Source organism: Corapipo altera, unplaced genomic scaffold, assembly GCF_003945725.1.
Source record: "Corapipo altera isolate COAL_440 unplaced genomic scaffold, ASM394572v1 49, whole genome shotgun sequence".
Classification (NCBI taxonomy): domain Eukaryota; kingdom Metazoa; phylum Chordata; class Aves; order Passeriformes; family Pipridae; genus Corapipo; species Corapipo altera.
In genome coordinates, this window is record NW_020884879.1 from 5,625,923 (window position 1) to 5,652,987 (window position 27,065).

At 41.4% G+C, this 27,065-nt stretch overlaps 1 long non-coding RNA gene across 2 annotated transcripts; it reads right to left on the reverse strand.

Moving 5' to 3' along the window:
• Positions 1-247: 247 nt before the first annotated feature.
• Positions 248-22,495, reverse strand: LOC113945016. 2 transcript variants are annotated; one of them, XR_003526916.1, is made up of 3 exons: positions 22,408-22,495; positions 2,515-2,657; positions 248-2,090 (listed from the first exon to the last, which is right to left on the reverse strand). It is a non-coding gene; the product is annotated as an uncharacterized LOC113945016 (long non-coding RNA). The 2 variants fall into 2 exon arrangements; XR_003526917.1 differs by lacking the exon at positions 22,408-22,495 and adding an exon at positions 7,227-7,258.
• Between the last annotated feature and the right edge of the window lie 4,570 nt (positions 22,496-27,065).

Sequence of the window (27,065 nt, forward strand, 5' to 3'; positions counted from 1 at the left end):
CATAAATTCCACACTTACCTTTTCAGGAATTTTCTCTATGATTAAATAGTCTTATAGGAATATTTCTTGTGTAGGAGTGAAATTGCATAGGAACAATTCACTCAGCAAAAACAAGCAAACAAACAAAACATCAAAGCCATTTCAAAGGCTTCTGTTTTCAGTGGCATAGCTATGGAATGAATCAGCATTAAAAATGAAGAAAACTGAACTTCTTTCCTTTTTATTTTTTTTTTATTTTGTGAACCGATTAGTTTGGATAATCTACTTTTTAAAAAAATGCATCCGCACATCAATTTCCCAAGCACTTTAGAATGCCACAATCTCATTTTGTGACCAGGATGTGAAATCCAAATGTCATCCAATTCTATCAGTAAATGACATTTTTGTACCTTGTGCTAGATATTGCGCTATATCAAAAACTCTCCAGCTTTTTTGGTTGTTTTTAAACACAAAAATATCTAAGAGAAAACAGAGACAATATTTATTTTGTAGTTTCATCAGAAAGATAGGTGGGATTGGTTTTATCAGAGACTGGGTAAAGGCTAAGGGATTTTTAATTCACTGTATAAATTCACAATATAAAGTCAGTGCTGGGCTGTAAATGTTGCAGGTGTAATATTTCCCATGTACATTTTTGACACATGCACACATGTATTTTCACCAACAGATCTGTAGACGTGGTTCTGTATAGGTAAAAAATGGAGTCTGCTAAAGGCACAGTAGAAAATTTATCCCTAAAATATTGATTACTTTCCTGGTTGTTAAATCATTATTAAAGCAGGCTGAAAATTCATTTGCAGTCTCTTCTAATACTAGCAGTGTCACAAATGACATCACTTTTTAACAAGATGGATGCTTCCAATGCTGGGCTCAGAAATGCCAGGTGGAATTAGCAACTTTAAAAAAAACACATTTCACTGTTTATTCATGGTGACAAGTGCTGTTTGCAGTGTACTTCCGTGTTCCTGGCCTCCATAATGTGGCTGCAGGTTTCTTTTTACTCACCAGCTCAGGGCAGTTCCAAAGAGGCAAGGCATAAGAAAGCTTGGCAGAGCACAGCCTGGTGAAGCATGCGGGGGGTTGAATTCCACCCTCCCCATTGCTCCAGTTCAGTGAACTGTGTCCTTCTGAATGCTCCCTATGCTGTGGCCATCGGAATTACAATAAAAATATTTGCAAGGTAGTCTTGAGTTGTCTGAAGAAAGGGACTTCATGCAGAGAAGGTGTCGGGCATAAACCTTAAAGCCTTTAAAAAATATTAGGGGGAGGCAGATGTGCACATTCAAAAGCGTCTTTTCTGCTGCTAAGAAAGTAACAACAAATAGACACAAGGTTTGTGTGGAAGATGATTTGCTGAAATGGGATCAGATGGTCATATGACCCTTTCAGACACTGGAATGGAGTGGTGAGCTGTTATTTCCCAGCTCTCATGTGCTACCACCGCAGTTGCCGTGTTTTTGTTATGGGCAAATTGATCACTTTGGAAAATAATTCTGAATGTTTTAAAATCCTTTACCTCTTTCCAAGGAACGAAGTTGTCAGCACTGCATTGTCTGTTTCATTTTTAGCATTATTATTGTTTTTCATCACAATAAGTAAGTTGGCCATGGCTATAAAGAAGGGGATATTCCTCTCAAGCCCCGCCTGGCACTATGCTTGTTTTGTACTCCCTGCTCCATGGGTAACCAGCAAGAGGTGCAGGCAATGTGTTCTGTTAAATGAGGAGCATAAGGGATATGTAATTCCAGTTGCTTGCCCTTGAGCAAACAAGTGGAGAGGGACAGGGAGGACCCTCTTAGGAACCAGTGAAAAGGGTAGAACACCACACACACATAAGATACTCTTATTTGGTGTAAAGCACAATGACTTTCTGAAGAATACCATGTCATCTGATATAGGAAAGGATCCTTTGGGAATTATTCTGCATTCAGGACTCCAATGATCTTTCCAAGCTGCCTGTTGGGCTGACTCTCCTTAACCGGCACTGTCCTTAAAATGCCTTCCAACATGCTTTCAGCAGGAAAAGTGTTTGTAGGACATGGCAACCAGCTGTTAGGCAGACATCTATACCGCAGGCTCCCGCACTGCCCCTGAAATGAACAAGGTTTTATAGGTCTACCTTAAAGTAATCTTTTCTTCTTCCTTTGACCCTTAGATTTTATTGTCCTTGGAAGTAACTGCAACTCTGTTTGGTGTTCTGTAGTTTATCTAAGGTCTTGGGTGAAGAACTGTAGAAAAATGCAATGAAAACATTAAATAATATAAATAAGAGCAGAAGCCAGATGAATGTAAGCAAAGTGCATTTAAAAGGGACTTTTTCTCATGGCTGAGGACAAAGAGTTGTGAGATGATGCCTTGGAGCATGTATTGTTGCTCTTTATGTGTTGCAGTGGGAAATCAAATTTACCAGAACAGTAGGAAGGGTGGAAACAGTGAAACCCCAAGCAACATTAGTATATACAGCTGAGCCACAGCACCCAAGAGAACAGAATCTGGGTCACAGCCTTGTCTTACCTTGCAACATGATGAAATGGTCTCTGAGGAGCACAACCAATGACCAAAAAGCAAGGAGAGAGGTGTTTGGATACTCAAAAGCCTCAGGAACAGGACTGCAGTTTCTCTCTCTATAAAGGGAATTTAAAACCTAAAGCAAATTCCTAAAAGAGGAAAACTGTGTCAGGAAGGGAACATCCAGACCCCTTCTGCTATTTTTCTCTTTCTTCTCCGTTTTTTTTTGGCTTTTCAGTGTGTCTTGCACCAGCTAAGAAGCTGTATGCCTTATCATACTTGTCTGTGTGTAAAAGGTTTTTGCCAAAGCATGAGCTGAGACACAGAGGCTGTATTTAGTCTGCCTTTAATGGTTATATTTAATTCAGTTTGCTTTTCAGAATCAAAAGCCATAAGGCGGTTGTGTCCATGCAGCATTTAAGGACTGTGCTAACATGGTGAGTATGACACAACAAAATTTTAAAGGTGCTAAATGTCTGCACCTGCCTTAAACTTTCAGAGGAACTAGAAAGGCTCAGCACATCTGGAAGAAGAAAGATGTTGCTGCTGTAATAATGTCTCTGAAAGACACAGGTTAATAGCTCTGAATAAGTAATTTTTTCCTCATTAACACTTTCCTCCCTTACCAGTGCAGGGAATCCCTCAACTTCCCCGTTGCAGCCAGCACTCCTCTTTACCCCAGACAAAGCCAACAACAAAGTAACAAAGCCTGTAATCCTTTACATATATTGCCAAATAAGGTCAAAGCTTACCTATTCCTTCAGCTCAGCTTTACAGATATTTTGGTTATCAACAATGAAACATCAGGTTTGCGCAAGGCTTTCTGCCTCCCACAGTTTGCCTGTTTTGTACAAGTCATCCTTTGCCTCTGTTATCTCTTGACCTCACGGTGACACAGTTCACAAACTGCTCCTACTGCAGTACAGGAGAGGCTCTGTGATTTTCCAGCACAGTTTCCAGATGAAGCTACTACCAGAGCTCCACCTGCATCTCTAGCAAGATGTTTGGGACAGCAGAGGAGCCTTTCATCAACGTACCTGGGCTGCTGCCATCTCTTTGTACTTCCCCATCATAGAAACCTGTGATGTCCTCTCTCTGCTCTTCCAGGCCCATGCAGGGACTAGCTCCACCTTTTTACCCTTTCTGGTTCTCCTAAAATGCACTTCTTTCCTTGTATTTTTTTCTGCTGTTGTCATTACAAAACGTTCTCATGTGCCTCATGACTTCAAACATATTTTGTTTTGCCCCTCTCCTGCCTCGCTCTGTATCTTGACCTCACATAGGACATCATTGTACCTGTCACCTTCTGTTTCTCCCTGTGGAGACACCTTCAGCTCTCCTCGCTTAGACATCTCCACTCTCTCTTTTATGACTGGATCTTAAGGTCCCATTTTCTCCTAGGCTTTTTTGACATGCTTCTTTCTAGGGGAAATGTCAGTGCTTTTCTACCACTTATGTATTCCTTCCACCTTGATGCCTGCCAGCTCACTCAGCTCTGGCTACCCACTCCCTGCTCTTGCATATTCTCTGCTTCTCTCATGGTTTTTTTCAGTTATGGTAGTGATATAAGTGCACTGTAGACCTAACCCTCAACACAGTCAGAACATTTAACAGAAGGATCCTGTTACCTTCCTTTCTGCTACCTTGTCCTTGACATGGGCTGCGGTTGCCTTTATGTCCCTAGACCACCACCCGTGCTGTTAATGCACAGTCAGAGGGTTACATGGCATAATATTTCAAGTTTTGCCCTTAAACTTTACCCACCTTTGTATCACACCTAAACTGTCCTATGGAAACTGAGAGACCTGGACATCACGCATGTAATGGCAAAGATGAGCCTGGAAGACAGCTGTGATTTTGGTTCAAACTTCCACTAAGGAATTGTGGCTGAATTGTGACATTGCCCTCATCAGGTGCGCCTGGAAAACTCTGCGAGGAGAACTTGAAAGAAACTCATGTTTTATTCAGTTTGTCACACAGAGCATGGTCAGCTTTGGAGGATCTCTGCTGACCCTCCAGATTGGCCTTAGGCAATACTTCCAATTCGGTTTCCCTCTTCTCTGCCAGCCTAATCCTCAAAGAAGGAATCAACTGCTTTGTTTTGCCCTGACAGCAGTGCTGGAAAGGGTTAATTTTACACTGTTTGTGACAGGGAGAATTCTGTGTAAACACTGCTGACATTTCATCACTGGGATTTGTCACAAACCAAAATAAGATCACATTCACCAGTTTAAAGGCCTTGAAGAAGTGTCACTGGCATCTCTGTGCTTTGGGCTGCTTTAGTTTCTCTGCTACAGATCTTGTTTTCACAGATTAAGGACATCCACAGAAAGTACTGCATGCACGGCTGAAGCTATTTAAGATCTGTGTTTTAGAGGAAATATGAGGAGAGACTAGAAGAATGCAAAGCAACACATGAGAGAGAATAACAACAGTCAAAAAGAATACGTTGATTAAAGTACTCCCCTAGGAAAAGGCGTGTCCTTCCTCAGGCTTAGATGGGAACTAAGAAAAACCTATCACCGAAGACAAGGTGGGGCTTTTTGGTCCCTTATCCCCTTTTGCATCACTGTACCCAGACAGAAGTCAAAGATTTAGGGTGTGGGTGAATGAAACAAAATTCATCTTTCCAATACATTTCGATACCTGGATTTCTAAACGAAAATCTTATCTGGAAGGGAAAAGCCCCAGGCTGTGTTATGACTCTCTGGACACTCCCTCTAACTTCTACTGTGTGACTAAAATGAGATGAGGACAACTGTGCAGCAGCTTCTCTTATGAGCTACTGGGGAGAGGGGCCGTAAACTGAGGGCAAACCTTGCCCTAATAATTTTAATGTGTGACATTTAAAGCACAATATAAATTTAAAGCAAACAATATGAGCTAACACAATACAATATAATCTATGATTTGTAAGAGCTGTTGTTAGTTACTCTTTAATGGAAGTACTGTAAAATGACAGCCAGCCAGTATAAGTTAATGCCAAAAGATGGGTTTGTGCTCTGAGCTCTGCTATGCCTGAGCCAATCTTCTGGGTAGGAAAAGCATAAAAACTACAAGTATCCAAGAATAAGTAACGCTTGTAAGTTTTCGGCAAGGAGATAATGAGACAAGTTCACCAGTTGGCTCAGCCTTACTGATCCAGACACAGCGATGACTCCTGGCAGGCACAAGGATGATACATAAAAAGCAGGTCATAGTTTTTAAGATAATAGATCAGAAAAATGGAATTAAAAGGGGGAAAAGTCTGCAGTTTGGATATTCAGCCATCTTCCCCAAAATAATACAGGCTGTCCTGAGCCACAGGGAGGACTTATCTCCCATACTGAGTGCCTCCAGGCTTCCTCTTGCAGGCAGTACCACTGCAGGAGAAGGAGAGCTTATTCTGAGAAGTCATTAAGGTTTTTTCTTCCTCTGATGGACCGCCACTTGATCTTTGCTTTTGGAAATGAAACCTGGACCTGTAATCTTCACAAGGCAAGAGTCACAGGTTGTGGTGATCTATATAGGTGCCTATAAGTTGTTAAAATGAAGTATTTAAGTCTATATTCTGCTTAAATAGCCCCAGAAGGGAGATACATCAGGATTGGACACTTCTAGCTCCACGGGGAGAAATTTTGTCTTGGTACCCAAAGTGGACCAGTCCTGTAACACCCTAAAACTGCAACCCTACTCTACATAAAGCTGTATGAGGCAGTCCATGACCACATGGGTAGATGGAGGAGCTAAGTATGGGGCTAGGAAGGCTAGGAAGCAGCAGCATATACAGCATGGCTGTTGGTGGAAGTGGAGGATCTATCCAAACACCACACAGGTGAGACCCACCTGCAAGGGTGCACAGAGCCATGCTGGCCACGGTGGGGTGTACATCCAAAGTGGGGGCTAGAGGATGAGCCAAGAAGCTGCACATCTCCCTTGCACCCTTCTTGGCTGTCTGCAATGAACAAATGCTTCCTTGGCATCCAAGCTTTCACGCACAGTGCATCCCTAGCCTGTAGATCCTAGTGTAGACATATTGCCTACACACTGCATGTAACCACAGCACTAGAGGTGCAGCACACACTCTTTGTCAGGGAAGGAGCTCACCATCTTCTACCAGGAGTGAGACAGGGGATAACACTGTGCCCAGAAGTCACATGTGCCTTGTGAAAGCAGCACAGACTCTTCACACAGCTGCAACATCACATCACTTAGCAAGGAAGAATTCAGAGGCGAGGATTCTGTGGGAAGGAAGAGGTCTGTGGAGGCCTGTGTTGGAAAGTACAAGGCAGGAGTTCAGAGAATTTAATCTCTCAAAGAGCCAGTTCAGGGTTTAGGACATTGAAATGATTGTAGAGTCATAGAACCATTAAGGTTGGAAAAGATTTACAAGACCAAGTCTAACCTTTGACCGAACATGACCGTGCCAACTAAACATAGCACTAAGTGCCATGTCCAGTCATTTCTTGAACGCTTCCAGGGATGGTGACTCCACCAACCTTCCTAGGCAGCTCCTTCCAATGCTTAACCACTCTTTCCTGATGTTCAGCCTGAACCTCCCCTGGCACAGTGTGTGGCCATTTCCTCTCATCCAGTCGCTAGTTACCTGGGAGAAGAGAATGATCCCTGCCTTGCTACAACCTCCTTTCAGGTGGTACAGTGCTATCTGCCTTTCCTGAGCATCCTCGTCCCCAGACTGAAAAACCCCATCTGCCTCAGCCACTCCTCATAGCACTTACCCTCTAGGCCCTTCACCAGCTTCATTGCCCTTCTCTGGTCATGCTCCAGCACCTCAGTGTCATTCTGGTAGTGAGGGCCCAGAACTGGACAGAGCCCCAAAGGTGCAACCTCACCAGTGGTGAGGTGTGGCCTCACCAGTGCTTCTGCCACATCTTCTGGATGAGGAGAGAAGATAGAGTCATTCTTATCTGGCCTATGAGTTCAAACTTGGCCGACAGTGGCAGACACTAATTGCTATTTCTGCATGATGGGTGTTTGTAACACTGCATGGTAGGCTCAGGTCAGCTTGAATGGCCAGAAATCAGCAGCAACACAAAACTGTCAACAAAACTCCTGGAGGTTGGCAGAGTCCTTGCTAAGATGTTGTGAGGAGACATCCCCTGGGGTGTGACTCAACCTTCCAAGGTGGATATGACAGGTCCTTGAAGGGCTTTTCTGTGGCTCACGTTGCACTCACAGCAGCCAGAGAGGCATATCCCTGTAAAAAGTGGGTTGAGATGTTCTCCCTACCATCAACTTGGTAAATTCCACCAGTACAACAACCAAGCAGTGCCCTAAGAACATACCTACATTTTAACAGCTAAAGGGGCACCTCCTTTTCATGGATCTCAATGGCACTCAGAAACTGAAATGGTGACAGTGTGAGAGGGGAGGAAGCCACTCTGCAGAAATTAAGTACTTGGCTGACATGGCTCCTGGGGCACATCTTCTAGGCAGATGAATAGGAAAACATGATCCAATCTTTAAGATGATTACACTGGTCAGATAGGAAAACAGGAGCTGCTTTTCCCCCTCACACCAACCTATGGCTGACAATATTATGGGTTAAAATGATGTTCCTAGTCAGTCTTATAATTTGGGTAGAAAGAATGAGTGTTAGTTAATTTTTATTCTTGCTTTTTACTGGGATATAGAAACAAAGAGGACACAATAGGCTACTGTGAGATGTCACCCTTTAAATTCAGATGGCTTTGTCCTTAAACAGTAAAGATTTTTTTTATCACTACTGACACCTCAATATATAGCAAAGGACACCCTGAAATGGTCATTGCTATTTCAAATGAATGGGCATCAGTACACCACATTGTCAAAAGGAATTATGCACAAAACCTGAGCATTTGAAAGCTGAACTTCCAGACAGTTATGGGATTTTATGCAGCTGAGAAACTGGTAGCAGTATGAAATAACTCCATGTGGTGTTTTACATGGGCATGTTTGAATTACACATACAACAAGAGCCTTCCATTGTTCACCCCGCTAGTGTAAGTATATAATTTTCCTGCTGTCTTTTCCCTCCTTTTGTTCTTTTCAGCTATTTTGTGATTAACACTGTCTGGGGAAGAATTTCAGTATTTTCTCTGGTTTAGCAGGATGTGAGTGAGGTGGTGCTGCTACATGAATCTTTTAAAAGCAGCCTAAGAAATATTTAAGACCTTAGTCTAGGAGGAACAGCTCTCCCAGGCATAATTTTTGGTGCTGGTTGCAGCAGGGAGCGTATGCTGTGAGGAAAGTATTATTTTTCTAAATGGAAGGTGTCAGATGGTCACGCAATGTGACTGCATGTTCGAGATCACTGCCTCCCATCTGCAATTTGTGACGTGTGAAAGATTCTGCCCAAATGTGCTCACCAACTGGAAACCCTCGGCACTTTTTTTTTCTTATCAGGAGAGACCAAGATAACCAATGGTTTTACAGATCAGGGATCCTATCAAATTAATATCATTCTAGGATAAAATCTGCTTTAAATACAACCACTAAACTCCAGCAAAGTTAACTAGTACATACAAGTTCATTCAACTGATTAAAAATCCCTACTAGTAAAACAAGAAAATATACATGGAATATTTTCAAGGAAAGTATTCTGCTCCTATCTTTTAGCCAAAGGTTTAGTATAAAACATGAGAGTCTTTTCCAACATTAATTAATGCCACCTAATTATAACACTTACTAGGCTAGAGCCAGGCATTAATATACTGTGAATAGTTTCTCCTTGTCCAGCTTCCCGCTGGATCACACAAGATGATTGCTTTTTGCCTCTCTCTATCAGTTAAATGGATGCCACTGTGGCTAGGGTAGAGGCTTAACAAAGATTATTTGCCTTCAGAAGAGAATATGCAGCCTACCAAGAGGAGAAGGTGCTCTAGGAGAGGGTGGCTGGTAGTGCCTCTCCTGCCCTCTGTCCGGTGAGGACAGCACATCCAGGGGGTTATGAGCCAGCAAGTCAAACCACAGCTGTAATGATGGTGGTAGGCAGGGGATGACTGAACCTGGACTCCAGAGTGCCTGCTGCAAGGTTCAAGGATTGTACGGAGCAGCATAGTCAGGATAGCCTGCTGTCAATTGTCCCAGTTGAGACAGGACAGAAAATGGTTCTGTCAGGCTACACCGGCATCCCATCTGGCCAATGTACAGTAACAAACCTGTATGATCCTTGCCTACCATAGAGTTATGATGTGGCTTACCCAAAGTTAATAAATCCCAGAGTACCCCAAATAAGAGTACTTGGTGAATTCAGAGGATGGATATAAACCTCACCCAGCCACTGGAGCGTCCTCCAGTGTTTTATAGTCTGATGAGACAGCTACTAGAGGAGAAATTCTCTCATATAAATTACTATTTTTGATGATCAGTAAGTTCTTTGCATTTTATTTCCCTTCTTGGTTCACCCAGGAGGTAGTAGAGCAGGTATCTCTGCCAACTCCCTGAAAAAGAGCAGATGTGCTCATGACTCAGCACTGGGTGCCTGTCTGAGGAGGGGCTGCTGACCAAGGCTGTGTGATGAAGAGGGCCATTACAGATGTGGCTGCAGCCATTTGCATGCAGCAGAGCTCTCTGTAACCTAAATGTTGTACACGCACAGTGGAACAGGAGAAGGAGATACTTGTACAAATTGATTAAAACCTTTCCAGGAAGATAGGAACTTGCCCACATACCAAGGACCTTGTTATCGCAACTATTATTGGTAGGGGGGTTAATTAGATTACAGGTACCTCTATTGTCTCCTATTACCACACAAACGGACTTCAGGGAGCTGTTCTTTCTCTCAGTGAAAAAAGTGCAGGTGAAAAGCATTTGAGCAACAGCCCTTCATTTACTAAATTGTTATAGCAAAGGTGATGACAAACCTGGTCTGCATTGCCTCTCAAGTGGGCCATCACACCAGCCTAGAGAACAGGGGAAATTTTGTCTCTTTTCATAGATGTCCCCACTAGGAGAAATACCAAATACTAGTTACAGATGCAGGTATCTTTATTTGAGGACTGGAGCGGAATGACTCCTGGGTCAAGGAGCTCCTCCTCATGTGAAGCCATGCCACATATACCCACTGAGCTCTACTTGGTCTTGCTTACCCCAGTTTATCAGGAAGGCAGGGAGCTTTCTTCAAGTGTTTCAGAGCCACCTTCTAGTTGACTAGAAGCCCTCCTAAGCAGTGCATACCCATGTGTGCTTCTGCCTATACTGTCCCTTAGACTCTTCTCCAACCCTATGCTTATCTTTTTTCTTGTCTTATGGATGCACACGGCCAAAGGGAAATACCTCTTCAGAGCCTTTAACACAAAATGCATACCCTCTGATCTCATATACAAAAGGATATTCATTTCCCTGACCAGCCTCCCAGCCCTTCTCTGCACCTGTCCAGACCATGCTCCTTTTCTTGCCTTTTAATCACCTATTTCAGATGATGCTTTCTCCTTATGCATCTATGTGATCTGATATAGTCCAGGTTGAATGGCTTCAGCATGTTGTTTTCTCTTAGTTACCCTTTGATATACTAGTACAGGTCCTTCTTTTCCCAAGTGTCATGGTTCAATGCCAGTTGGCAACTAAGCAGTTAGGGTAAGCAATACTTACCAGCAACTAAAACATCAGTGTGTTATCAACATTATTCTCACAGTGAATTCAAAGCAGAGCACTGTACCATAGAAAAAAAGGAACTCTATCCCAGACGAAACCAGGACACCAAGCCATATCTAAACAAAAAACTTCCAGTTTACTATAAAAGAAACAAACACTGAGACTCTAAAACTTTTCTAACCAAGAGGAGTGGAGAGCTTGCTACGGGCACTTCAGAATGAATCTGAAATAACAACAATTTTCTAAGGTATTCAGGCATGGGGGAAGATTAAAGCCCTACACTGCTTCTGCGCACATCTTCCTGCACCTACTTTGAAGCCTGCCTCACCCAAGCTTGCTTATTGCTGTCAGTTTATGAGCATCAGAGCCCCAGACAGTTTGCTCTCAGGAGAACGTACAGCTCCAAGAGGAGGTCTCGGCCATGTTCAGCACTGATTTAGAAAAACAGTACCGTATCCTAAGCCCTCTATCCATCCTATTTCTCTGCTTTTGCCCCATAGGAAGTGATGGCAGCTTTCTGACTGTATTTGTTCTTACCTCATAATTACTTTATCTTTCCTCTCTTCTCCCTGCAGTAGAAGCCACCTCACAGGTGCTGCTGGTGGTTTCTGTTTGGCAGCCAAAGGATCAACATGTCCCTCAGAGCTGCTGAGCAAGAAGCTTGCTGTAAATCACAAAAGTGCAGTAAATATGTTATGTCAGCATGCAGAGATAGGAAAGTCAAATGAAAAAAAGGGTAAATAGCCACTATGTTTCAGGGGCCAGAGCCTGACAAGACATTTTCTAACAAAGAGCATACTAGAGGATTCTTTTTTTTGTTTGCTTTTTAGAGCCTGAAACAAAACAACAACCCTTTTAAAAACTCTAATGAAAAAAAAAAACCCAAGCAGTAGGCCAATACTAAGAGTCTGTCACCTACTGTACCCCAAAATGGGGTGAGCTGAACTGACAAGTGACCAAAACATCCCAAAATGTTACGTGTATGAGCTGGTGGAGACAGCTTTGAAGGAAGATTTTGTATTGTTCAGAGAGACACCCAAGCATGACGAGGCTGGAATTCCATCTGTTCAGCTCTGTTCAATGAACTGGGTCACTTTCAATGGTTCACTAAGTTCTGACTATCTAAAAAGTACAGTTATTATGCTTTTAAAATCTTGAGCTGCGAGGCAATTTCACTTACTCTTTTTTCACCATCATCCATGAGTTTAGCATCTCTGAAAGAGGGTTAAATGTAGTTCACAACCTAGAAGATGGGTCATGTGTCATATACAACACTTGGGTTTCTGAAAAAGAGATATGAGCAAATTTGCTCACATAATAAACACACTTGTGTCAGAGCAATCCTTGCAGGAATTTGTTTTCTGAAGAACTAATCTCTAACACTGGGAAAAGCTGACTTCCAAGACTCATCCTTGCATTTTAGTCCTTATGAAGGTCTCTGTACTCTTTAGAACCTTCTTGAATATTCACAGAATATGCTGAGTTGGAGGGGACACACAAGGATAACCAAGTCCAACCCTTAGCCCTGCCGAAGACCATCACCAAGAGTCACACCATTTGCCCCAGAGTACCATCCAAACACTTCTTGAATTCTGTCAGGCTTGGTGCTGTGACTACTTCCCTGGGGAGCCTGTTCCAGTGCCCAACCATCTTCTGGGTAAAGAACTTTTTTCTAATATCCAACCTAAACCTCCCCTAGCACAGCTTCAGGCCATTCCCTCTGACCCTGTCACTGGTCACCACAGAGAAGAGATCAGCGTCTGCCCCTTCTCTTTCATTCACAAGGAAGTTGTAACTACAATATCTCCCCTCAGTCTGCTCTTGGCTGAGCAGACCAAGTGACCTCAACCACTCCTCATACAGCTTCCCCTCAAGGCCCTTCACCATCTTCATTGTCCTCCTTTGGACTTTCTCTAACAGTTTAATATCTTTCTTATATTGTGGCATCCCAAACTGCACACAGTATTCAAGGTGAGGCCACACCAGTGCAGAGCAGAGCAGGACAATCCCTTCTCTCACCTGACTGGCAATGCTGTGCCTGATGCACCCAGGACATGGTTGTTCCTGTTTATTGTAAGAACAGCCACAAAAGCAATTGGGGACATGAAAGATAATGTCTTTGGGGCAAAAAACCCCAACTTTTTCAAGAGTGGAAAGAGGGATGGCAGAAGAAAAATATATCTACCTTTGCCAAAATATGAACACTAGGGCTTAAGAAGGTGACCTCTACTTTAAAATACGGAATTCACTTCTCATTCCTATAATTATACTTTATCCCTACGTAGATTGTACTGGGGCAAATGTGTATTACTTTTTTTAGTGTTGTTACTTCTTTTTCCTCCATACAAAGGGGTTAATAATATTTAACTGCCTTTCAAAGGTGATTTATATTGTTATAAAGAATATAATGTCACCAAAACCAAGAGAGTTAAAGAATGAGCACAGTTCACCAACAAAACTATATGGACCTCTAAACAGAAACAACTGAAATCAGCACTTTGGAATTTAATGTGAAGAACACATTATGGAGCCTGCAATTAAAGACATTTTCCCCCTAGATGGTCACATAAATAAATGAACCATTCAGAGTGAATCAGTTCACTGAGGAGCAGAAAAGTGCACAGCATCAGCTTTCTGATCACCTCCTGACATGAGTACTCTAACTTCCAGATCCTGACCTCCATGCCCAAATTCCTCTTTAGTCCATTTAGGTCACTGATAGACAAGTACCCAGGATGAAACTCCTTGTGTAGATATTTAAGCTGCTACGCCCTAAATGTTCCTATTGAGTCACTGCAGATGCTGTATATTTAATCTTCTTTCTTCCCACCTGGCAGATGAAACTGAGATTTAATTTTTGTGCAAAGCAGTAACACAAAATAATGGTACCTCCCATCCAGGCATGTACAGGTTGGTGGAGAAGAAGATGAGCTCTTACATATTTGGGAGGAAGAAGAGGTCTTTTTGAAGTTGAGAGAGTCTTGCAGTTGAGATGCAGTGGACAGATGGTGCAGTAGGATGGTTTGGGTGTTACTATACAGAAAAAAATCTGCCATTTATGTTGTGGAGAAAAGAATGCAGACTGTAAGCTGCTTGAGTCCTTGCAGGTTTGGGGGTTTTTTAATAAAAAAGAAAAAAAATCTTAAAAGAATGTCAAGGGCAGTAAAATATACACCAAAACCAGAATTATTTTTTTTATATATCAAAATGATTGTAAGTATTATTGGCTGATTCTCATGTGATAATCTTAATTTCCATTTTGTGACTAATTACATTCAGTTTTGCCCCTTGCTTTCTTGCATACATTTCTCCAGTCTCTGACCCACATAACCAAGAAAATAAAAAGATAGAAAATAGTTTTTTAGTTCCTTTGAAGTATATCTCCAAAGTAAACCTTCAGATACATCTCAAGAAGTGAGTATTACTTCTGTTTCTTGAATTTATTCTCTTTTCTTTCCTATTTCGAGACTGATCTTGCATCACTGTCCTATCATTTCTTCATTTTTCCTGGTTCCCTAGTTCTCTTGTAGTTGCTGGTGAGGAGATGAGCCCTGTGGTGCAGGATACTGCATCAGCCCATCAACCTGCTGTTCTGTCGTTCATTTAACTACTGTAGTATGGATGCAAGTCTCAGATCTGGGTAGCGGGTGTCAGAAGTTTGTTCTAACTCAGGATCTGATGCCTCGCAGAGTAGTTTCTGCAACCCTTATTTAAGGATACATGCATTATTTCTCTGATTGAAGAGTTGTAGGTTCGGGCAATAGAAAGGTGGCAGAGAAAGGAGAGGTTTTCTTCAGAACCACACTAGGTAAGAAGCAAACATAACTCATCTGCAAGGTGATGGGAAGAAAACAAACAAAAAAAAGAGCAATGGTTGACAATAGGTCAGTGTCTGCAAGAGGCTAAATGTCATCAGTGCTCCTGACCTTCACAGCAGGTGACATGATACATTTTGCAGAAGGTACCACTGGAGCAGCAGGAGCATGTCCCATAATCATACTTTCACGGTGCATGTCCCTTAGGATGTCAGAGCCCTTACAGTATTGTCTCTCAATGCCCACTATTATTGGCATTTTTGCTTCATAGAAGCAGGTGCATTGAAAACAGCCACACTAGCAAAAACAGTCTCTAGTTTGGGCTCCTGAGTAGGGGTTAGAGTTGGAGTTCACATGGCTGATGTTTGACTTCTATCTTGGAGGCACCTAAGTTTGAGAGAGGAGGGAATGAAGTCCAGCCCAAGAGTTTGCACTTCAGACATCTTAATAAGTTACAGTGGGAATGGGATGTACAGTGCCTCCGATAGCGCAGATGCTCTCATACTGCTCAGACGCCAGGGCCAGAGACACTTGGAGAGGGAGCCACCTTTGAAAACAGTGTGTGCAGTTTACCCTCATTTCGGTCTGATTCTGCATTGTCTCACACTTTGCTATTACTTATGTCTGCATAATGAGACCAAAGCACACATTGGACAGTCCCTCCAGTTTGGGAATGTCCTGAGTCTGTAAGTAATCCTGTTTAGAAAATGTTTCTATGAATCAATACAGCAACTGTGATTTTAAATTCAAGTCCCCTTAACAAATAACTCTTTTGTTTGGCCAAGTGGCTATTACGAAATAGAAAGAACTTCATGCCTCATATGTTAAGATTAGTTTTTGGGTTGGTGTTTTGGGGTTTTCTTTTACTTTTTTAGGAAGAATTAGATGAGCAAAGGAACAGAAAGAAAAGCACTCTGCATCAACTACACCAGTACTTCCTTCTGAGTCACTGGCAGCTCTAAAGAAAATTATCTCAAATGTTTATGATCAAGATGAAGTGATAATTGACAACTGCTCTGGGCTACAAAAACCACAGAACAGAATAGCCATTCCTTTAAACATCTTTATACATAAGACGAAGAGGTGAAAAAGCTATATTAAATGAACAGATTTCAATGTGATTGACATGTGCAGAAAGTATCTGGCTGCCAGAACTAATATGTCCTTGGAATTTTCTAAAAGCATGGATGATAGCTTCATAACTTCCAAAAACAACAACCCCCCCACCCCATGCCAGTTATATCTAACATGGTAAAAGTTATACTGGAATTCATCTAAAAGAAAAAGAGAAGTTTATGTCTGAAATAAAATCTGACAACTGCTCAGGATTGTAAATTGGCTGTGTTTGTTATGTGAAAACAGAATACAGCCTGAACACCCAATACATCTATCTGTTGCTTCAGAAGCAGTGTATTTTACACAGTCTAAACTATCTGAGCTACTTAACTTAATATGAAATATGAATAATAACTGTAAACTCTTTGAGAAATAGTTATTTCACCAAATTCACATAATTCCAGAGGAAAGGCTGTATAAGCTAAGGAAGTACGGAAATAGAAATACTATAAGTACTGAAACAAAAAGGAAGAAGTTAAAAAATTGAATGCAAATAACAATGAACATAAACTAAGCAGAAAAATGCAAAAAAACCCAGAACCAAAGCTAGTGGACACAAAGAGGAAATTTACAGATTAAAAAAGAAAAATAATAGAAGACTCTTTTTAGACTTAAAAGAATAACAAGGGTCTGAGCTGAGGGGTATTTATAAAGAAGAAGATGAAACTATTAGAATAAACATTTATAATACAAAAGGGTGAAAGCATTCAAGAATTCTTTCTCTTTTTCCTTTAGGGAAAAAACTTAGATCTGTATTCATATGATATGAAACAGTTGCTAAACTGTTTCCCTGCATTCCCAACAATATATAAGGCTGATGATAGACAGCCGTTGTGAAAGTGAGATGCTTAAAATCATCAGATGTTTTATGTAGCTTGTTTAGATGTTTTATTTAGATTTGTTTTATTAGATTGTTAGCATTGATTTTCAGTAATTTTTGAGACAAACCAGATGTTGCAGAGGAGAAACAGAAAGGCAGTGTTGTGCGAGTGGTTCAAAAAGAGTAAGTACTATGGCCCCATTATCTCCAGGCCTCTCAGTCTGACATCAGGCCAGAGTAGTGAAACTGGACCATTGAGAGTTTGATTAATAGATAATGTAGGGTAATTAACATGGTTTTATAGAAAACAGTTCTTGTAAAACTAAGTTCCTAACATTTTTACAAGATTATTAATTTAATTGATAATTATATTGATGTAGTATACATCAATTTTTGTAAATTTTTCAACCTGTTTCTTCAAAGTATTTTGATTAACACACTACAGCAACAGAAAACCAGTGTGTCACATGTTAAATGCACTAAAACTAGTTAAAAGATATGTCTCAAAATGTGATCATAGTGTGAACAGTCACCACTGACTGTGTTTGTGGTTGCTAGTAGGGTTCTGCAGGTATTGGTTCTTGGCTGTATACCATTTAACATTGTCAGTGACATGGAAGAAAAGATAAAATCATTATGATAGAGTTTCGAGATGGTGTGACGTTTGGCGCCATGTTAAATATTGACCTGGAGAGATCTCTGATGCAGGAGGGTCTAATTGCTGAGACAATGGGTGCAAAACTCGAGCAATTTCAGTAAAGGTGTATGTGCAGTATTTGGGGGGAAAATACTTGAAAGAGAGGGAACATTTTCATAACAGAGTCAGGGACAAAGATGAGAATCATGATAACTAGTCAACTGGGTTTGCTCCTGCACCTGGTGTGACACTCTGCAGTGTCAGCCGTAATGCTGTCAGTGTCCCTTGTCCTGTTTATGTGCCCACAACTCAGACAGGTTGATACAAAGCTGTAGGTGGAATGTGGAAGAATGTCAAAGATAATTACATTATAATTACATGAGAAAACATGCCTTAATAAAAAAGGCTTAAGGAGCTCTATCTACTTATCTTGTCAGGATGGAGGATTAAAGATATTTCTGAATGACGGAACATTGATGCTAAATGAGTCTTCATATTTCTAGTCAGAAATGCAACAGCTGTTGGGGCCGAAGCTGGAACCTTAACATTCACAAAGCTGAACTGTGAATGAATGATTTTGCAGTAACGATCAAATGGCTGGTCTGTCCCAAACAAAATACACCTTTTTTCTGTCTTCTTGATGTTGAATGCTGTTGATTTTGCTGTTTAGAACAATAGATTCATTGCAAAGCTAGGTCCAGAGCTAAAGGTAGAATGTTCAGGAACTGAAAGTTTAACAAGGCCTACTAATAAGCCCGTTATTTCCATTTCCTAAGCAGGGTACTGTAGATATTCTGCCCAGGAGCTGGATAAAAACAGCCAGTTAATGTACTAAAGGTCAAAATTTCAAGAGTGCTCTACAAATGCATTACAACTAACTATTAATAATTCTCTCCTTTTTTAAGGGGTCCGGTCATGTCCAAGGGAATGCCAGCTACATTTTTCTTAATGTATGAGCACAAGTTACACATAACAACCTAACAACACAATACTGCCTCTTTAATGCTAATCTATTCCTTGCAATCTACTAGATACATGTAGAATCATTGGTGTGTATCAAGAGAGCAAAATCAGATTCTGAAAATATCTGAAAGGATGCACTAGAGTGTACATAATAATGTATTTTAATCTGCCAGGCCTTAAAATTAATCATGAATTCCCACAGAGATTTTAATAATTTTGAGATGATGTTTTTTTTTCATATAGTGATATTCTTGGACAGAGTTCTTGAAATGCTACATAGAAATGGGTGGGGGAGGGAAAAATGGGGGCCATTTTTCAATTACCGGGTTAGCTAAGACACAGATACGAGAGCTACTGTTTAATTGGTTGTTTTATTCTTTTTCTTCCACCTAATAGATAATCAGTAAGGTACCTCAAACACAAACTTTTATCACATCATAAAGCTGGCATACAGCATAAAGTTTATCTCTTTGGGTATATACTTATGGGAACAATTCTCATCAGCAAATACCGTACTGAATGACTTGAAACTTCCTGGGGAAGGTTGCAATTTCAGGATCTCATCTTATGTTTTGTCCTAAACATCTTTGTCTTTTTATGGAAAATAATATGTCGTGGTTCCTCATGGCTTCAAGCTACCCAGGGCCATAGTTTTTGTCCAAATGCCTGCAGCTCATAAGTATATTTTACCAGAACCACTTTGCACAGTCACAACAGAAGCATCATAACTCCCCCAAAAAACAAGATTTTTTTTTTAAATGCTCTGTCTTTGGTCTGTGACCATGCATAAAGTACTGCAAACAGCATCAGTATTGCTGAAGGTCTATGATTTTCAGGGCCAAAACAAAGGTATTGTTCCAAAAATTACTACTGAATTTAAGAAACAAAGGTATTTTTAACACACATAGGATTAAACACAGAGGTAGATGATTACCGTGCACCACATTACTGTTCCTTGGGAGATATTAATGTCATAAGGGTTCAAGCACGATGAGCAAAATATGTTTAAATCCTTGGAAAAACCCCCTCAAACTCGTATTTTTTTTAATTAAAGAGTATTACTCATGTTCCACCATTTATATGAATTTTGCACAGCTGTTTGCACTAATATGCGTTAAAATGGGCAATTACCACAGAAATCATGGTTTGAGACAACACACTTGCTCCATTTTAAATATATAGCCATGATCTTATCTCTCTCTTGCCCACAGACACACCTGGTTTTATGCTATTTGCTTTTTTGTTTGTTCCTTTCTAGTAGTTGGAGCCAAGAAATATTTCAGACACCAAATATTTGATACATTTATGGATCTTATGTTAGCAGCCTATGGGCTGTGGTTTTGGTTCTCTGTTTTAATGGTTAGGAGAAGCAAGAGGCAAATAGAATAGTGATGTTTATGATGAGAGGGTAGATGAAGGGGTCGAGGAAAGCTGAGAATAGCTGAAGTGTGTCTGACACAGCAGTTTCTCTTCTGTATCACTATTTTATTTTTATGAGGCTGCAGCAAATTGATAGCTTCTGATACCATAGTCAATAAAACGTTGTGTAAATTCCAGCGATGGGCTGGAAAAAGATTGAATTAAAAGGGAGGTATTGGGTCACATCCATATTTCAAGTAATTTGTGTGCTGCCTTATCTCAGTACTTGGGGGAAGCAGTTTCTTCACAACTAACCACCCAATTAGTACCTGCTGAGCTTCCAATGCTTGATTTTCTTCTGTCCCCCTCTTTCTATGCAAACCAACTTCTTAACATTTCCTTTTCATCCCAGTTTCTTAGAAAGTTTGGACAAGTCACAAAAAGGGATTTTATAAATAAAATAATTCTAAAATCTTCCCCATCTTGGAAAATATTTTTTGTAAACATGATGTAGCAGTCTGTTTAGTCATAATTAGTGCTGCAGTTGATTTAATGTTTCTGCTAGGAAGTTTTCTGTAGGGTCACAGGATAATTCAGGTTAGAAGGGACCTCAGCATGTCTCTAATCCTACCGTCTTCAATCAGGCTCAGCCACAAGCTCAGACCAGGTGCTTGGGGTTTTCTCTGGTCAGGTCTTGAAAAGCTCCAAGAATGGGGACTGCACAACACCCCTGGTCAGCCTTACTGTGTTCCTGGGGAAATTTTCCTTCTTGAATCAGTGTGAAGATGTCATATGTTCAACTCGTGCCTGTTGTCTCTTGTCTTCGCACCATGCAGAGTTATAAGAGACCAGTTTCATCTTCTAGATGATTCCCACATGGGTACTGGAGGGCTGTTATTAGGTGACCCTGAAGCTTTCTCATCTCCAGGCAAACAAGTCCCAGCCCTGCAGCCTTTCCTCACAGGACAGTTGCTGCAGCCCCAACCATTCTTGTGACCTTTGCTGAACCTGGTCCAGTCTGACGGTGCCTTTCCTGTACTGGGTGGGGGATGTAGTGTGTGGTGTGAGGGAACAGGCACATATAGTGTGGTTGTTCTCATCAGCATACAAAAAAGCTGACTAATTTCAAGGCTGGCAAGCAGTTGTGTAGCACACTGGCCTGCTGCACAGCTGGGCGGTTGCTGTTTTACTGATTCGGGCCATGAGGAAGAAGAGGAGCAGTGCACTGTTAGTACCATCATCCCTTTTCCGTCAAGTCCTGCCAGAGGTTTGCTCCTTCCTTAGTCTACTCCATTACCAAGGGTTCTGGTCATCCTACCCTCAGATACCATTAGTTTCACCAATCTAAAGCACCCCTTAACAACCTGCAGATACTAAGGAGGTCTCCACAGTACCACTTCAGCCATGTCTCTACTTACTGGTAATTAAATCAGAGCCAGGAGCTGGCTCAAGTATGATCCACTACTGTCCATACTGTTTCACTGCTCTCTGGCATGAAGATAATGCCAGTTAGTGTTCTCCCAGGCAGTGGCCCAGAGCAGTTGAGGGGGCATCATGAGCCAGAGGCCATTCCTGATTACGGTCATGCTGTTCTGGATGGACAAGAGAGCGGGAAGAGCCCAGGTGCGCAGGTGCAATCTGTGCCATGATATCTGGCTCAGGGAATGGAGAACAGTCTATGGCCTGTTTATCAAATTATAGGCATTTTGCATTCTGCCTGAGTCCCAGCAGCCATCTTCATGTCGCCTCACACAGCTCTTCAAGCTTTCTTTGGCATCTGCCATAAATAAATCCTATTCCTTACTCGCATCAAGTTTAGCTGTCAAAAATGTGACCAGAGTAAACAATGTAGAATTAAGCTTCCAGTGGACAAGTTAGCTATTCCATGGGTCTCTCAAACACTCTGGGGGCCATTTGCTACCTAGATCGTAATCTCTGCCATCTCTAAGATCTCTGCAATCTCTAACAACCTCTAGCAAGAGGGACACTCCTACTTGCTTACAAATTTGGCAGAATAGGAAAATCATTAGAGCACAAAGACCCCCTTTTGCATCTTCAACTAGCCTGAGTGATGAGGTGATAAGACAGCCATGGATTATGAGGTCTGTTTTATCCAAATCAAATATATTCAATTTACAAACACCATCCTCCTCCCCCAAACCCAACACCACGTCTTCAACTTTGAGAATTGTACCGAAGAATTCCAGAGGTGACTTTTTCTTCCATCAGCCTGGCCACATTGTAAACCTAATACTGCTGCCTGTCTTTTCATACTCTGTAAGGAAAAAGAACAAGAGCAACAAAAATCTTAGAGAGGAATCTTAGGGAGACTAAGATGGAGTTTTGTGGACTGTCTCTGCATTTGGATTTATTCAATTCTCTATGAATTAGAGAAAAAAATTTGCATCCTTCAGCTGATTTCTGAAAAACCTTAATGTTCATCATTACATTAATTTGATAGGCTATGAGAGTGGAATATATTTAGAGCTTCCCCTGCAAGTGATGGTGTCATAATACTAAAATATAGTTTACACTTTATGCAGCACCTTTTATGGAGAAGGACTTTCAAGCATTTAAAACCACAAAGAAACAGAAACAAATATGGCTCTGCTTACCATTGAAATGCAACCTAGAGCTGGAGGTAAGTATGCAGCAATGCAGAACAGAAGAGGAGTTTATGACAGAACATAAAGAAAAATTTTGTACCTACCAGAAACTGCAAGGGGAATTTAGCTAAGCGAAACGAAATTCCCTAAGTCAGCATCTGGAAAGGACATCCTGCTTATGTACTTTTCTTCCTGGAAAAATGTCTCATTTTTGGCTCTTCGTAATCAGCCGTTTAGACCATGCTGACTCACCATGAGCAGTGGAACTTGGAGAAGATAATAGGGGTGAAACTGATGGGATTCAATAGAAATTACTCTGAATAACAGATGGAATTTACTAGAGAATTATTTAAATTCTAGAGAACTGAAGAGCTAACCTATTGAACCAAGCAGCGTTTATAGCTTACACTTCTTCTAGGATGTCATAGGGTGATGTAAACACCCTGTGGAAAAAGGCATCACTGTGTCAGATATTTCCAGAAGAGCAGAATTGAGGAACCTGTACATAACTGCCTCACAGTCATTGTGATGCCACTGTTAACACCTTCATGATCCTCTCCTCACCAACAATCATTACCACTGCTCACAACAGCAGCTCCACGCGACACTGCTGGGAGCACCAGGAGCATGGCTGATGCACTCGGAAGGGTCCTGCAGGCAGTCTGGGGGATGCTGCAGCATCATGGCAGCATTTGCTATGGCAAAGGTTTAAATGGCAGCTGCAGTGGAGGGATTGCTGTACTCTAGAGGCTGCAATGTGATGGCTGGTGATGAACAGAGAAGCCACTCTAAAATACTTGAAATATGTCTACAATAAGACAAACTGTAACCACTGTATAATCATTTATATGAGCTAAACAATTTTAAAAATAACAACTATGAGTGTAATTTATGAATCTCTTATTTATGCATGTTTAGTAATTGCACTATTTTAAATTAATGTGATGTTTACTGAATTGTTAACATTTTGTCCTTTTAATTAAACACCTCTTTAACCAAAGCAAGGTTGAATCCGACATATCCAAATGAAGCACATAACACTGTGCAATTCACTTAAAAAACCTCAGATGTTTATTAGTGAGTGCTGGTATCTAAAGCTGTCAGACTGCTTTGCTTTTGCACCTTGTATGGATACTGTGCCGCTATTGCCAAGAAAAGGACAAGTATAAATGACATCAGAATAAAAGCAGAGAGAGCAATGGTGAAAGAAGAAATTTTAACAGAGATCTCCAAAAGATTGTCCCTCTGGCCTCAGCTACATGTATCAAAGTAATCCACAAAGAGAAATCATGTCAGACAGAGTATTTTGTGTTGCCACTTTGAAACTTAAGACATTATTTCTCGTTTAAAAGTGAGGGGTCTAACTTCCATATTACTTGTCTTTTTTTCATTCACACCTTCAATGTCACATTCACACCTTCAGTGTCACATTCACGTGGTTTTGTATGTTGTCTGTCTTAATAGGCAATACCAGTTTTCCTTATCCGTTTCATCCCCTGCTTTTTTTTTTTCAAATTTTACCTCTTTCTCACAGGGGGTTGTTAACGCAGCATCACACTATGGAAAGCCAAGACGGAGTGTTGTTGGAGGAGATGGAAGCAGTAGTAACAGCCATCTCATCTTTGAAAGCCATGGATAAAAGCAAGATAGTAAATGTCTGGGTGGGATAGGACATCTCCCCAACAAGCAGTGCAATGGATATGCCTGTGGAGCTGGCATTGCTGCTGAGCAGCCAGGACAGGCAAGCAGACCACTGCAAGGGCTGGTAGTCTCAGTGCTTATTGGGGCAGTGCTTTCCTGCAGGAGAAAAGTGGTTGGGCTCCTGTTGTACTCGGTGGTCCCTATGGTATTTTGTTTATCCCGAGGGTTTTTGTGCAGTGATTGTGGTGGGAAGATGGTGGAGTCCTGCAGATGAGCTGAGACGTCCCCAAGAAGTGCTGAGTAAGGATGTGCTCTGCACTGCCTTTGGCTGTGTGTGCATGTCTCCTAGTCTTAGGTCCCAGGGCACTCCAACCGTGTGCCATGACTCACAGTAAGTGGCTGGCAGAGACGCTGGCAGACCCGCTCACCACTGGCAGACAGCTCATGAAAGGATATGAGCTCTACCATACCTTGTGCAACACATCATGTTATTTTCCTCTTTCAGCCTTGTAAGTGCATGGAGGATCTTTGCTTGTGGTCCTGCTGAACCCAGAGGGCAAACCTGAGATGCTGCAAACTCCAAGTAGCACCTCAGACTCCAGGGAGCAAAGTCATACTTGTCCAGAATGAGAGCATTTGCTGCTAAGGAGGTACAGAAGCATACATGGTCTTTGTTTGGTATTTTACATAGGTGAATTGATTTGGCATGGTAGTATCTCCCTCCTGTCTGACAGTGGCCAAGCTCAGTTTGGCTTTCACTGGTAAAAAGTCTGAGTTCCTTTGGGGCAGAGAACAGCCACAGAGAAACAGCATTTTCTCCCTCTCACCTCAGCTCTTTTCTGCAGTGGGATAATAAGTGGAGCAGATAATCACCATAGGATGGTTCCCAGTCTAACTGTCAGGAAAGTGAAGAGCTCAGACCAAGCTTTACTGCAGCAGACTCAGGGTGTTCTGTTGCCACCATCAGTGCTGCCCAAAGAGGAGGGCAGTAGCTAGTCCTACTAATTCCATAGCCTCAGTGATATCCTTAAGACCATTCACAGCAAAGGGCTGCAGCGTTGTTGCCTGGTGGGAAGTCCTGAAGTACAGGAGAGTAGTGAAATACTTTTGTGCCATGAGGGTGCTGTGCCCTGGGGTGCTAAGAGACAAATAGCATAGTCTATTCATGTGCTCTCTGAAGGACACACAGTGCAGTGACAGGCCCACACATCTCAATGCACCAACAGAGATACATCCTGAAAGTCAGGGAAATGCACATTACCTTTTGCCTGGTGCCCTTGGCTGCCTGGGAACTGAGGTTGAGGGGATCAGGGCAGCTCCCCAGCAAAAGAAATGCTGCAGCCGCCCATCTTTAATGTGGAGTAAACAGCACTGATCATGTGCTCTCCCCTCTTAAATGCTTCACTGAGGGAGTTAGGAGAGATTTGGGTCCTTGCTGTGTGCTGTGGTGTTGCCCCTCCTGGATGGCAAGGGTTTCACCTGCATATGAAACCAGAGAAGTGAAAACCAGCAGAAACAGAAGTTCTTGCAGCTTCTTGTGTGTGCTGGCAGACACCTTCAATGTGTTGAACTGCTGAGCCGGATCCCAAGCCCTGAATAAGTCAGCCTTTAGATTGACTGTTCTTTGACCTTTCTAGCAATTTTTCAATCCAAGGATGTGCATTTTCTGAGGAGTCATTGAGTCCAGTCCAAGAATAATCAGGGCTGTGCTGAGGTACATCCCTTCTGTTATCCAGGATTTTATTTTCCCCTGTGCACATTAACTCCTATATCCTCATGCTGGGAGCAAGGGATCTGAACCTCATCTAGTCTTGTAACCGTTTGTAGCACTTGTTCCAAAGTTATGAACTGAACTAATTTCACCAGCACCACCAAATTTCTGACCAGATTTTAATGAAGTACAATGAATAGACAGTTCATTTAGTGCAATTCAGTTATAGAATTGTAGTCTTCATTCAAATCACAATAAAATTTTTTTTAAATAACTTCTCTAAGCAACTCCCTTAAATAGTCTGAATATTTTTTAATCAAAACCCTTTGGAATAGGCAAAATAATGCATATTTCAAAGTCAGATACTTTGAAGTGTTAATTTGAGGTCATGTATATTATTTGTGTCTTAATCAAATCAGTCTTTAATAATATATTTATTTTTTAAAAAAATTACTGTAACCTGCAATTAGTATGAAGCAATATTGAGTATCTCTAGTAGATAACATTTATGAAAAACATTTTAAGGGTACAAATACTTTGGGCATATACTGTCCTGGTAATAACAATACGGTCTGTCAAGACAGTATCAGTACCATAACAATTTTGATGTAGCCACCACTTTTAAAAGTAGTAAATGTCAATAATGACTTTTCAGCACTTCTGTTTTGAAGGACTACCTATGACCTGAAATAACTGAATTCCAGGACTGACATTAGAGGATTTTTATGGAACAACACAGTTACTACTGTATCCTGACTCTCCAAAACTATAAGTATGTGCTCAGCTGTAAATCCACAAGTGTCATTGTCTTTCACAGGACCATTTGTGTGTCTAAAAATCAATCATGTATACGTATGCAGAATTGGAATCACAATAACAGAAAACAGATGCAATGATTAATTACCCAATTGAAAGTTGTTCTCGAATACCATGTCTGACAACTCTATAAATCCATTGAAATCTGTGTTAACAATAAATGATCAAAGCCTCATACTAAGAGCATAGCCTAATTGGTAGGACAGGAAACACTTGGTTCAACAGGTGTTAATGAAGATGACATTTAGACATTGAGAAAACCCTTTTGGAAACAAGAGCAGTGAAGCATGGTCACAAATTGTTCGGGAAATCATGGAACTGCAACCACTGAGGAATTTTAAAGAAGAGGTCAGGAAAATTTTCCAGGGTTTTTTTTTCTGGTTTCACTCCTCCATCTTGTGGCAGAGGAGCAGGCAAGGTGATCTCTGGAGCTGTGCTCCTGTAGACCTGGTGTGTGTGTGTATGATTAGACCCTGATCTAGCAGAGCCGGAGCTGGAC